Source organism: Cervus canadensis, chromosome 4 (genome assembly GCF_019320065.1).
Source record: "Cervus canadensis isolate Bull #8, Minnesota chromosome 4, ASM1932006v1, whole genome shotgun sequence".
NCBI classification, from domain to species: Eukaryota; Metazoa; Chordata; class Mammalia; order Artiodactyla; family Cervidae; genus Cervus; species Cervus canadensis.
In genome coordinates, this window is record NC_057389.1 from 99,566,208 (window position 1) to 99,581,261 (window position 15,054).

Sequence of the window (15,054 nt, forward strand, 5' to 3'; positions counted from 1 at the left end):
AGAATCACAGTGGTATCTCTTGGGGTTCACCTCCTAGAGTGATGGAAATAAAAACAAACAAATGAGACCTAATTAAAATCAAAAGGTTTTGCACAGCAAAGGAAACTATGCTGCTGCTGCTGCTGCTAAGTCGCTTCAGTCGTGTCCGACTCTTAGCGACCCCATGGACTGCAGCCAACCAGGCTCCTCCGTCCACGGGATTTTCTAGGCAAGAGTACTGGAGCGGGTTGCCATTGCATTCTCCAAAAGGAAACTATAAATGAAACGAAAGGACAACGTACAGAGTGGGAAAAGATACTTGCAAATGATGCAAAAAAACAAGGAGTTAATTTGCAAAATAACAAACAGCTCATAGAACTCAATATAAAAAAAGAAAAACACCCAACTGTGTGGACACAGTTGGAGAAGGAGAGGGTGGGACAAATTGGGAGGGTAGCATTGAAACATAGACTTTGTGTGTGTTCATACTAAGTCGATTCAGTTATGTTTGACTCTGTGTGACCCTATGGACTGTAGACCCCCCAGGCTCCTCTGTTTATGGGGATTCTCCAGGCAAACATACAGGAGTGGGTTATGATGCCCTCCTCCAGGGGACTTTCCCAATCCAGGAATCAAAACCACGTCTCTTGTGTCTTCTGCGTTGGCAGGCAGGTTCTTTAGCACTAGTGCCACCTGGGAAGCCCCAAAACATATACTTTACCATATGTAAAATGGATGGCCAGTGGGAGCTTGCTGTATGATGCTGGAAGCTCAAACCCAGTGCTCGGTGACAACCTAGAGATACTGCATGGCGTACCAGGTGGGAGAAAGGTTCAAGACGGAGGAGCTGTGTGTATACTTATGGCTGATTCATGTTGATGTATGCCAGAAACTAACACCATATTGTAAAGCAATTATCCTCCAATTAAAAAATAAAATTAAAAACAGACTAGTAGAAGCAACTCAGAGAAGGCAATGGCACCCCACTCCAGTACTCTTGCCTGGAAAATCCCATGGACAGAGGAGCCTGGTAGGCTGCAGTCCATGGGGTCACGAAGAGTCAGACACGACTGAGCGACTTCACTTTCATTTCTCACTCTCATGCATTGGAGAAGGAAATGGCAACCCACTCCAGTGTTCTTGCCTGGAGAACCCCAGGGACGGGGGAGCCTGGTGGGCTGCCGTCTTTGGGGTCGCACGGAGTCGGACACGACTGAAGCGACTTAGCAGCAGCAGCAGCAGCTCAGGCAGAAGAAATAAACAAACAAAATGCTATACCGCCACCTACTGGAAACAAAAGAGAGGTCTTTAATGTCTGATGCATTGAAACAAGCAGAAAGGTGTTCCATACTTCAAATGTGCCGAAGTACAACTCATCAAACACTATGAAGAACCAGAATAACACTATCACAGAAAGAAAATGATAATCCTCTAGATACCAAGTTTAACGTCACAGTATAGAGACTGAAATGACAGACAATTCAAACAGCTGCCATGAAGAAACTCAACCAGCTATGGGAAAATTCAGAAAGGTAGTTTAATGAGCTCAGAAATAAAATTAATGAACAAAAGGAATACTTCAAATAATATTGAACTTCTAAAAAAGAACCAAACAGAAATTTTGGAGCTTAGGAACTCAATAAACAAGGTGAAGTATGCACTAGATAGCACTGGAAATTGAGCAAGGTGATAAGGACAGAATCAGGAAATTGCATCTCTTTATCAGAATAGGTTTATAACAATTTAATACAGCAAAAAAGGCTCAAGGAGGAAATAAAGCAGAAAAATAACTATAGTTATCTCAACTTGGTAACAAATTGGTAATAAAATCAGATGATTTGAGACAACAAGAACACAAAATAAAAAAGATGGAATCCATGTAGGTAGGTGTAGATAAGATGTTATCAACAGAAAAAAGGACTATTTAATCTGAGACACTGTATACAAACCTCATGGCAAGCACAAAACATACATCCAAGTCAGAGAAGCAAAACATTAAAAAAGAGGAAACTGAGAAAAACATCTAAGAAAATCACCAAACCAAAATTGGCAGACAGAAACACTTGGAAAAAGGAACAGTGAATATATAGAACAACCAGAAAGCAAAAGATAAAATGGCACTACTAATTCTTTTCTCTACCAATAATCATCCTAAATGTAAACGGATTGAATTCATCCAAAAAACAGAGAGTAGCTAAATGGATTAAAAACAAGACCCAACTATATGCTGCCTGCAGGAGACTCACCTCAGATCTAAAAGACAACATAGGCTCAAAGTCAAGGGATAGGAGATGATACTTCAAGCAAATGATAGCCAAAAAAATGTGTGTAGCCATACTTATATCACACAAAATATGCTTCAAGCCAAAAAAGTAACAAGAGATAAATGCAGACAGTATATAATGATAAAGAGGACAATTCATCAAGAAGACATGATAGTTATTAATATTAATATTTACAGACTTAATATATGAGCACCAAAATATATTAAGCAATTATTAAGAGACCTAAAAAGAGAAAATGCCCTTTATGCCACTCTTTTATATTTCTTCAATTTTTGAAATTATGAAATTATGATAACACATTTACAAGAGATTTGGAAAATACAGAACAAACTTACATATATTTCCACTATATATTACAATTATTTTTAAGTAGATAAATTAAAATTTTTAGCAGTATGAGCCAGTTCAACATAATTAAGATTTATACAATTTTCACACAACAGCAAGATACAAATTCTATTCAAGTTCCTATAGACTATAAGCCAGTAGACAATGAAACATTTCCAGGAACATAAAACAAGGTGTAAAAGTTTCATGGTCCAAAGGTATTAAGATCATACAGAGTCTCTTCTTTTATCACTGGAATAATGTTAGAAATCAGTATCAAAAGATATTTGAAAATGATGCACATATTTTCAAGTGCTATGTGACATTTACCAAGAGATTTGATTTAGCCATTGAAACCCTCAATAAAGTTGAAAGACTGAAAAAGCACAGAGGATGATTGCAGAGAAGAAAGTATTTAAATGAGAAAATAATATCACAGGTACTTAAAAAACCACATGCATTTGGATATTAAATGTCCACTTTTAAATGATAGGTGTACCTAAGAAGCCATAACAAGGAAAATTAGAAAATATCTATAACAGAATAAAAATAAAAAGAGAATATATCAGAATTTTTTGCAGTTAGCTGAGGTTACTCAGTGCAACACAATGCAATATGAAAATCTTGAATAAGGTATGAAAACAAATAATGGATGCAACACTAGCAAAAAATACTGTGAAATTTGTTCAAAATCTGTACTTTAGTCAATAATACTGTTTCCCATGTTAATTTCCTGGGGTTTTTTTTACAGCATAGCATCTCTTTATATTCTCAGAAGTGGATCAGAAATTGCAAGCTTCATCAAATTTCTTTTTAAAAAATCACTAAAATTATAAGCTTTCTAGATTTTTAGCAGTAATACTAGATGCCAGAACAAATGGAACTATGCAAAGTTTTGGGCGAATATAAGTTAGAAAACTAGCATTCCATTCATATTTAGTCGAACTATGAAGCCAAAATGTCATATTTTTTAACTAAGCAAAAATTTGTAAGTTTTCTAAAATATAGATATTATATATATAATATAGATGTTTATATATATTTATTTATATATATATACACACACACATATATTTGTTGTTCAGTCACTAAGTCGCATTCTGCTCTTTGCGACCCCATGGACTGCAGCACGCATGGCTTCCCTTTCCTCACTATCTCCAGAGTCTGCTCAATCTCATGTCCATTGAGACGGTGGTGTTATCTAACCATCTTATTCTCTGTCACCCCCTTCTTCTCCTGCCTTCAGTCTTTACCAGCATCAGGGTCTTGTCCAGTGAGTCAGCTCTTCGCATCAAGTGGCCAAAGTATTGGAGCTTCAGCTTCAGCTTCAGTCTTTCCAATATTCAGGACTGATCTCCTTTAGGATTGGCTGGCTTGCTCTCCTTGCAGTCCAAGGGACTCTCAAGGAGTCTCTCCAGCACCACAATTCAAAAACATCAATTCTTTGGCACTCAACCTTCTTTATGGTCGAACTCTTACATCTGGACATGACTCCTGGAAAGACTATAGCTTTAACTATACAGACCTTTGTTGGCAAAGTGATGTCTCTGCCTTTTAATTCACTGTCTAGTTTTGTCATAGCTATTCCTCCAAGAAGCAAACGTCCTTTAATTTCATGGTTGCAGTCACCATCCACAGTGACTTTGGAGCACAAGAAAATAAAATCTGTCACTGTTTTCACCTTTTTTTCCAACCCAGCTAAGCCAGCTTACCAGATCCCTGACACAGAGAAAGTCATATAATAAATTTGTGTTGTCTTAAGCTGGTAAGTTTGGGGGGTAATTTGTGATAAAGCCATTAAAAACTAATACACCCCATAAGAGAATTCTCCTTGATGAGGCTTGACATTATCTTCTCAGCCTTATCTTCCCCTCCACACCAGACAGTGCTCCTCTGACACCTGAATGTTGGAAGGCCACTGCTCCTGCCTCAAGGAGCCTCCAACTCCATCTAAGAAATGATCCTTTCTATGTATTGTACAAATGGGTAATATAGCTAATATTTTGTAATAACTGTAAATGGACTGTAACCTTTAAAATTGTATTAAATGGTTTACATTTTTATGAAGTAAAAATTTATAGACTTATAGATTGAATAGATTTATAATGCTGTGTTAGTTTCAGGTGTCAAGCAAAGTGAATCAGTTATTCAGTTGTGTGTATATATAGATAAAGATATATATCCATTCTTTTTCAGATTCTTTTCCCATATAGGTTATTACAGAATATTGAGTGGAATTCCTGTGCTATGCTGTGTATGTCCTTATTAGCTATCTATTTTAAAAATAGTAGTGTGTATGTCAATCTAAATCTCCTAATTTTTACTTCTCCCCACGTTTCCCCTTGGGTACATCTGGCAAGTTTGGTTTTTATCTTTTATAATTTTTATTGGGGTATAGTTGATTGTGTTTCCCTGGTGGCTCAGAGGTTAAAAAAAAAAAAAACCCACTTGCCAGTTTAGGAGATGTGGGTTTGATCCCTGTGTCAGGAAGATACTCTTGAGAAGGAAATAGCAACTCACTCCAGTATTCTTGCCTAGAGAATCCCTTGGACAGAGGAGCCTGGTGGGTTGCTGTCCATAGGGTCGCACAGAGTCAGACATGACTGAAGCGACTTAGCATGCACGCATGCATTGGAGAAGGAAATGGCAAACCACTCCAGTATTCTTGCCTGGAGAATCCCAGGGACAGAGGAGTCTGGTGGGCTGCCATCTATGGGGTCGCATAGAATTGGACACGACTGAAGCGACTTAGCAGCAGCCAGTATTCTTGCCTAGGAAATCCCATGGCTAGAAAGAGCCAGGTGGGCTACAGTGCAAGGAATCATGAAATAGTCAGACATGACTAAGTGAATAAACAGCAACAATAGCTGACTTACAGTGTTATGTTAGTTTCAGTATACAGCAAAGTGAATCTGACTTATTTTTTTAACTGATGACCATAGTGGTGCCCAGGACCCCAGCTGCAGTGAGAGGTATCTGTCTGCACATCCATGATAAAAATATACTTTGCATTGAACAATAACAACAAGAAAAGATCCTTTCTAACCAAAGCCTAAATGTAGCTCTTGAGTAAGGAAAATCTTGCCAGATCTAAAAGTCCTCCTCAGATTCAGCTGCCTGTGCAAAGGCCCTGAGGTTGCCCTGTTGGGGTGAGTTCCCAGTGGGATACAGTGACAAGAAGAGAATGAGTGGAGTGACCATGTGATTAACTCAGTCTGTGAGCCCCCCTAACTGAAGGTCACCTGTGAAGTGGGCTGAATAGTGTATTAGTCAGATAAGACTGCTATCACAAAACAGCAGAGACAAGAGTGTTGCCAAAACAGAAATTTATTTTCTCATAGTCTGGAAGTTCAGGATTAAGGTGCAACCAAGGGTGGTTTCTGATTGAGTGCTCTCACTTTGGCTTGCAAATGGCCACCTTCTTGTCATGCTTTCATTCGTCCCTTCCTCCAGGCACACAAACGAACACTCCTGGTATCTCTTTCTCTTCTTATACGGACACTAGTCCTATTAGGCGTCCCACCCATATGATCTCCTTTTACCTTTTGTTGTTGTTTAGTGCTGAAAGTCATATCCAACTCTTTTCTGACTCTGTGGACTGTAGCCTTCCAGCCTCCTCTAACCATGGGATTTCCCAGGCAAGAATACTGGAGTGGGTTACCATTTCCTTCTCCAAGGTATCTTCCCAATCCAGGCATCAAACCTGCATCTCCTGCATTGGCAGGCCAATTCTTTACCACTGAGCCACGAGGGAAGCCCCACTTGACCTTAATTACTTCTTTAAAGGCACTAGAGTCTTGCAACCCACTCCAGTATCATTGCCTAGAGAATCCTCATGCACAGAGAAGCTTGGCAGTCTACAGTACATTGGGTCGCAAAGAATCAGATCATCTAAAGCAACTTAGCACATGAGGCTTCAACATGGGCTTCCTAGGTGGCACTAGTGGTAAAGAACCTGACTGCCAATGCAGGAGACAAAAGAGAGACAAGGATTCGATCCCTAACTTGGGAACCTCCCCTGGAGGAGGGCATGGCAACCCACTTCAGTATTCTTGCCTGGAGAATCCCATGGACAGAAGAGCCTGGTGGGCTAAGTCCATAAGGTCACAAAGAGTTGGACATGACTGAAGCAACTTAGCACACAAGCACACAAGTGTTCAACATAAGTCGTTAAAGGGTATGCAATTCAGTGGATAACAGTAGTTTCCTCTGAAAATTCATATCTATGCCAAATATCAGAATGATATCTCATTTGAAAATAGGGCCTTTGCATGTGTGATTATTTAAGGAACTTGAGATGCAGTCATCCTGGATGAACAAGGTGGGCCCTGAATCCAATGACTAGTGTCCTTATAGGGAGAGAAGAGAACACACTGAGACCCAGAAAGAGGGGACAGGCCATGAGAAGACAGAGGCAGAGAGAGGAGTGCCATAAGCCAAGTAACATCTGGGGCCACCAGAAGCTGGAAGAGGTGATAAAGGATTCTCCCCTAGAGCTTTCAGAGGCAGTATAACCCTGCCAATATCTTGATTCTGGTATGGAAATGTGAAGACAAATTTCTGTCTTTTAAAGCCATCAAGTTTGTGATAATGTTATACAAGCTGCAGGAAACTACAAGCTGGATCTGAATCTAGGATATAGGCTCTGGAGTCAACCTGTTTCCAGTCACTAAGTCATGTCCTACACTTTGCGACCCCATGGACTGCAGCACGCCAAGCTTCCCTGTCCAACCAACCTGCTTGGGTTATGGCTCCAGCACTTCATGTGTGTCCTTAGGCAAGTTACAGAGCTTTCCTTTGCCTCAGTTTTCTCATCCACAAAGTTGGAATAACAACAGCACTTGCCCCACAAGACTGGTGTGTGTTTTAAACGAGTGAGACTCATAAACTACTTACTAAAGTAACTATCACAATAGTATGTGCTCAATAAGTGTTAGCAGCATGGCAACCCACTCCAGTACTCTTGCCTGGAAAATCCCATGGACAGAGGAGCCTGGTAGGCTGCAGTCCATGGGGTCACGAAGAGTCGGACACGACTGAGCGACTTCACTTTCACTTTTCACTTTCATGCATTGGAGAAGGAAATGGCAACCCACTCCAGTGTTCTTGCCTGGAGAACCCCAGGGACGGGGGAGCCTGGTGGGCTGCCGTCTTTGGGGTCGCACGGAGTCGGACACGACTGAAGCGACTTAGCAGCAGCATTAATATACTCATTACACTATTACTATGTATTATGTGTCATGGTTTGAAATCAGCTTTTCCACTCTAAGTGAAATCAATCATGAGTGGATTTGTATTCCAGTTTGTTGTTGTTTTGTCGCTAAGTCATGTGTGACGTTTTGACATCCGATTGACTGTAGCCCACCAGTCTCCTCTGTCCATGGGATTTCCAAGACAAGAATACTGGAGTGGGTTGTCATTTCCTTCTCCAGGAGATCTTCCCAACCCAAGGATGGAACTCATGTCTCCTGCATTGGCAGGTAGATTCTTTACTGCTGAGCCACCAGGGAAGCCCTTGTATCCAACAATCTATTCCAAATTTTTCCTTTCAGTATTGAAATTCTAAGCTTCTCAAGCAATTCCCTTTTCATTTTCTCATTATGCCCTTTCCTAAAATGTGACTCCCAGAGTATGAAATGAGTTCTGGTATCAGATATGTGATTTTACATATGAGTTCACATCATGGATTTTTTTACTGTATTATATATGAACATCTAAAAGCTTTCTACTTCTTTTACAGTCTCCATAGCAGGTAGGTGTTGGTTTTAAAAATATTCAAAACCTAAAAATTGAGAGTTATGTTTTATTCAGTGGGAGTTTTTAGGACTTCAAGACCAGGAAGCAGCATTTCAAGTAGCCCTAAGATAACTGCTCCAAAGAGGTGAAGGGAAGAGCCAAGCCATATTTAAGTTTTACAACAATGGACAGACAGTCTGAACATAAAAGATTATTGTTAATTAAGTAAAACCAGATATCCCAAATTAAGGAATTTAGCACTTTTCTTTGGGAAGATGCAAGGGTCTGAGCTCACTGAAATCATTTCTTCCCTATACATCTCTATCTGGGGCCAGTATCCTGTATTTTCACATCCTGAGCTTCCTTTTCTCAGAGGTCACCATAGGGAGTGGCTATAGCCTGGTGGCTGATAGATTGGAAGTATCCTTCTCCTTCCTATGTTCCCTTAGGGCTCACATTAATGAGGTCACTCAGTCGTGTCCAACTCTTTGCGACCCCATGGACTATAGTCCTCTAGGCTCCTCCATCCATGGGATTTTCCAGGCGCGAATACTGGAGTGGGTTTCCATGCCCTCCTCCAGGGCATCTTCCTGACCCAGGGATCGAGCCTATGCCTCCTGCAGCTCCTGCACTGCAGGAGGATCTTTACCACTGAGCCACCTGAGAACCCATGTTTACTGACATGGCAAGAAATACTCGATTTCTCATAGGCCAATGTTTTATATGCAGAAGTTGACCAAGAAAAGTGGCTACTGGTCAGATATTGCATTTCCCACAGCAAACTAATAAGAATGGTGCATACATGAGTGACAAATATTTCCTCACAATCAAGAAACAACTCAGAGAGCATGTACTGAACACCTACACACTCACTGGTCACCTGAGATTAAAAAAAAATAAAGAAATTAAAGTTGACATCTCAAGGAAGTCCTCCTCCATTCTACACTATTGTACCTCAAATTATCCAGTCGCACACAAGAAGTCAATAGATTTACTACTTATCTTTCTTTCTCATCTTTCTTAACAAATTTGGGGAGGGAAAGATAATAGATTCATGAAATTTAACCCAAAGCAATAATCCCGTGGGTGGAAAGATTAAAAATCACCTAGAACTTCCAAGTCCTTCCTTTAACCAAAGTGTCATCAGCTTCTCTCTGACAAATTAATTAAAGTAAAATCCTATTTTCCCATTTATTCTTTCATTTCTCCAGATACTGCAAAAACAAGTCAAGGGGAAAAAAGCAAGAAAAAAAAATCCCAAACTGGGCAAATAGGTCCCACATCATATGGGGGTGGGGGGTATAAAACTCATTTAAGGATGTGCATGAAATGCACTTAAGCTCACAGCTCAATAAATTTTTATATGTGTGTAAACCCATATAATCAAGATGTAAAACATTTCCAGTCCCACAGAAAGTCCTCTCAACATCTTCCCAGTTGATAACTCCCCAAAGTAGGCACTATTCTGACTTCTCATGAAACAGGAGGGAAGGGGGCAGGGCACAACATTTGAAAGAATGACATAGCCCAAGGACACAACATAAACCAATTAGAATCAAATGAGTCCTAGTTTGCAGACAAGTCAACTTCAACTACACCTTGATCCTCAACCAGGAAGCTAAATGACACACCCAGGGACACCACGACACTTTCAAGGCACTGTCAAAAGATCAAAAAGTGGGCAGTGGCCCAATTCCTGGAAATCTCCACCTCTTCCCCAAAATACTTGGAATCATTATTATTGTATTATATTAATATATAATATTATTTGATTATTATAATCAGTTCAGTCGCTCAGTCATGCCCGACTCTTTGCAACCCCATGAACCGCAGCACGCCAGGCCTCCCTGTCCATCACCAACTCCCAAAGTCTACCCAAACCCATGTCCATAGTGTCGGTGATGCCATCCAACCATTTCATTCTCCGTCGTCCCCTTATCCTCCTGCCCCCAATCCCTCCCAGCATCAGGGTCTTTTTCAACGAGTCAACTCTTCACAGGAGGTGGCCAAAGTATTGGAGTTTCAGCTTCAGCATCAGTCCTTCCAATGAACACCCAGGACCGATCTCCTTTAGGATGGACTGGTTGGATCTCCTTGCAGTCCAAGGGACTCTCAGGAGTCTTCTCCAACACCACAGTTCAAAAACATCAATTTTTTTGCACTCAGCTTTCTTCACCGTCCAAATCTAACATCCATATATGGCTATTGGAAAAACCATAGCCTTGACTAGATGGACCTTTGTTGGCAAAGTAATGTCTCTGCTTTTTAATATGCTGTCTAGGTTGGTCATAACTTTCCTTCCAAGGGATAAGTGTCTTTTAATTTCATGGCTGCAATCACCATCTGAAGTGATTTTGGAACCCCAAAAAAATAAAGTCTGACACTGTTTCCACTATCTCTCCATTATTTGCCATGAAGTGATGGGACCAGATGCCACGATATTAGTTTTCTGAATGTTAAGCTTTAAGCCAACTTTTTCACTCTCCTCCTTTCACTTTCATCAAGAGGCTCTTTAGTTCATCTTCACTTTCTGCCATAAGGGTGGTGTCATCTGCATATCTGAGGTTATTGATATTTCTCCCAGCAATCTTGATTCCAGCTTGTGCTTCTTCCAGCCCAGCGTTTCTCATGGTGTACTTTGCATACAAGTTAAATAAGCAGGGTGACAATATACAGCCTTGATGTACTCCTTTGCCTATTTGGAAACAGTTTGTTGTTCCATGTCCAGTTCTAACTGTTGCTTCCTGACCTGCATACAGGTTTCTAAAGAGACAGGTCAGATGGCCTGGTATTCCCATCTCTTGAAGAATTTTCCACAGTTTATTGTGATCCACACAGGCAAAGGCTTTGGCATAGTCATAAGGCAGAAATAGATGTTTTTCTGGAACTCTCTTGCTTTTTCGATGATCCATCGAATGTTGGCAATTTGATCTCTTGTTCCTCTGCCTTTTCTAAAACCAGCTTGAACATCTAGAAATTCACAGTTCATGTATTGCTGAAGCCTGGCTTGGAGAATTTTGAGCATTACTTTACTAGTGTGTGAGATGAGTGCAACTGTGCGGTAGTTTGAGCATTCTTTGTCATTGCCTTCCTTTGGGATTGGAGTGAAAACTGACCTTTTCCAATCCTGTGGCCATTGCTGAGTTTTCCAAATTTGCTGGCATATTGAGTGCAGCACTTTCACAGCATCATCTTTCAGAATTTGAAATAGCTCAACTGGAATTCCATCACCTCCACTAGCTTTGTTCGTAGTGATGCTTTCTAAGGCCCACTTGACTTCACATTCCAGGATGTCTGGCTCTAGGTGAGTGATCACACCATCGCGATTATCTGGGTCATGAAGATCTTTTTTGTACAGTTCTTCTGTGTATTCTTGTCACCTCTTCTTAATATCTTCTGCTTCTGTTAAGTCCATACCATTTATGTCCTTTATTGAGCCCATCTTTGCATGAAATATTCCCTTGGTATCTCTAATTTTCTTGAAGAGACTTCTAGTCTTTCCCATTCTGTTGTTTTCCTCGATTTCTTTGTATTGATCACTGAGGAAGGCTTTTTTTATCTCTCCTTGCTATTCTGTGGAAATCTGCATTCAGATGGAAATATCTTTCCCATCAGATATTCAGATATCAGATGGGAATATTGTTATAATACCTCCCACTAATTAGCCCATGAAATCACCCAGCTCGTAAAAATCAACCACGCCACATTTCAGGGCCACAGCAGTCACTCTCTGCAATGGCCCACATGCTGTCCTTGGAGTGTGTTTCTCTATGAATAAATCCACTTCTTACCTATCACTTTGTCTCTCACTGAATTCTTTCTGTGATAAGACATCAAGAGTGTGGATATTTCTTTAAAAACTGGAAATAAAACTGCTGTACGACCCAGAAATCCCACTGCTGGGCATGCACACTGAGGAAACCAGAATTGAAAGAGACACGTGTACCCCGATGTTCATCACAGTACTGTTTACAATAGCCAGGATATGGAAACAACCTAGATGTCCATCGGCAGATGAATCGATAAGAAAGCTGTGGTACAAGACAAAGATGCCACAAATAAAGAAAACTACAGGCCAATATCACTGATGAACATAGACGCCAAAATCCTTAACAAAATTCTAGCAAACAGAATCCAACAACATATTAAAAAGATCATACATCATGACCATGTGGGCTTTATCCCAGGAATGCAAGGATTCTTTAACATCCACAAATCAATGTAATACACCATATTAACAAATTGAAAGATAAAAACCATAAGATTATCTCAATATATGCAGAAAAAGCCCTTGACAAAATTCAACATCCATTTATGATTAAAAAAAAAAAAACTCTCCAGAAAGCAGGAATAGAAGGAACATACCTCAACATAATAAAAGCTATATATGACAAACCCACAGCAAACATTATCCTCAATGGTGAAAAATTGAAAGCATTTCCCCTAAAGTCAGGAACAAGACCAGGGTGCCCACTCTCACCACTACTATTCAACATAATTTTGGAAGTGTTGGCCACAGCAATCAGAGCAGAAAAAGAAATAAAAGGAATCCAGATAGGAAAAGAATAAGTAAAACTCTCACTGTTTGGAGACGACATAATCCTCTACATAGACAACCCTAAAGACTCTACCAGAAAATGACTAGAGCTAATCAATGAATATAGTAAAGTTGCAGGATATAAAATTAACACACAGAAATCCCTTGCATTCCTATACACTAACATTGAGAAAACAGAAAGAGAAATTAAAGAAACAATACCATTCACCATTGCAACAAAAAGAATAAAATACTTACGAGTATATCTACCTAAAGAAACAAAAGACCTATACATAGAAAACTATAAAACACTGGTGAAAGAAATCAAAGAGGACACAAATAGATGGAGAAATATACAGTGTTCATGGATTGGAAGAATCAATATTGTGAAAAAGAGTATACTATCCAAAGCAATCTACAGATTCAATGCAATCCCCATCAAGCTACCAATGGTATTCTTCACAGAATTAGAACAAATAATTTCACAATTTGTATGGTAATACAAAAAACCTCCAATAGCGAAAGCAATCTTGAGAAAGAAGAATGGAACTGGAGGAATCAACCTGCCTGATTTCAGGCTCTACTACAAAGCCACAGTCATCGGGACAGTATGGTACTGGCACAAAGACAGAAATATAGATCAATGGTACAAAATAGAAAGCACAGAGATAAATCCAGGTACGTATGGACACCTTATCTTCAACAAAGGAGACAAGAATATACAACGTCAAAAAGACAACATCTTTAACAAGTAGTGCTGGGAAAACTGGTCAACCACTTGTAAAAGAATGAAACTAGAACACTTTCTAACACCATACACAAAAATAAACACAAAATGGATTAAAGATCTAAATGTAAGACCAGAAACTATAAAACTCCTAGAGGAGAACATAGGCAAAACACTCTCCGACATAAATCACAGCAAGATCCTCTATGACTGACCTCCCAGAATATTGGAAATAAAAGCAAAAATAAACAAATGGGACCTAATTAAACTTAAAAGCTTTTTCACAACAAAGGAAACTATAAGAAAGGTGAAAACACAGCCTTCAGAATGGGAGAAAATAATAGCAAATGAAGCAACAGACAAAGGATTAATCTCAAAAATATACAAGCCACTCCTGCAGTTCAATTCCAGAAAAATAAATGACCCAATCAAAAAATGGGCCAAAGAACTAAACAGACATTTCTCCAAAGAAGACATACATATGGCTAAAAACCACATGAAAAGATGCTAAACATCACTCATTATCAGAGAAATGCAAATCAAAACCACAATGAGGTACCATTCCACGCCAGTCAGGATGGCTGCTATCCAAAAGTCTAAGAGCAATAAATGCTGGAGAGGGTGTGAAGAAAAGGGAACCTCTTTCACTGTTGGTGGGAATGCAAACTAGTACAGCCACTATGGAGAACAGTGTGGAGATTCCTTAAAAAACTGGAAATAGAACTGCCATATGCCCCAGCAATCCCCCTCCTGGGCATACACACCGAGGAAACCAGATCTGAAAGAGACACATGTACCCCAATGTTCATTGCAGCACTGTTTATAATAGCCAGAACATGGAAGCAACCTAGATGCCCATCAGCAGACGAATGGATAAGAAAGCTATGGTACATATACACAATGGAATATTACTCAGCCATTAAAGAGAATACATTTGCATCAGTTCCAATGAGATGGTTGAAACTGAAGCCCATTATACAGAGTGAAGTAAGCAGAAAGATAAACACCAGAACAGTATGCTAACACATATATATTGAATTTATAAAGATGATAACAATAACCCTATATGCAGGACAGAAAATGAGACACAGATGTACAGAACAGACTTTTGGACTCTGTGGGAGAAGGCAAGGGTGGGATGATCTGAGAGAATAGCATTGAAATATGTATATTATCAAGTGTGAAACAGATTGCCAGCCCAGGTTGGATGCATGAGACAAGTGCTCAGGGCTGGTGCACTGGAAAGATCCAGAGGGATGGGATGGGGAGGGAGGTGGGAGGGGGTTCAGGATGGGGAACACATGTAAATTCATGGCTGATTCATGTCAATGTATGACAAAAACCACTACAATGTTGTAAAGTAATTAGCTTCCAATTAAATAAGTAAAAATTTTTTAAGAAAGAAATCAAAATCAAAATAGGAAAAAAAAAAAAAGAACCTGAACTTAAACTAGGTCTGTGAT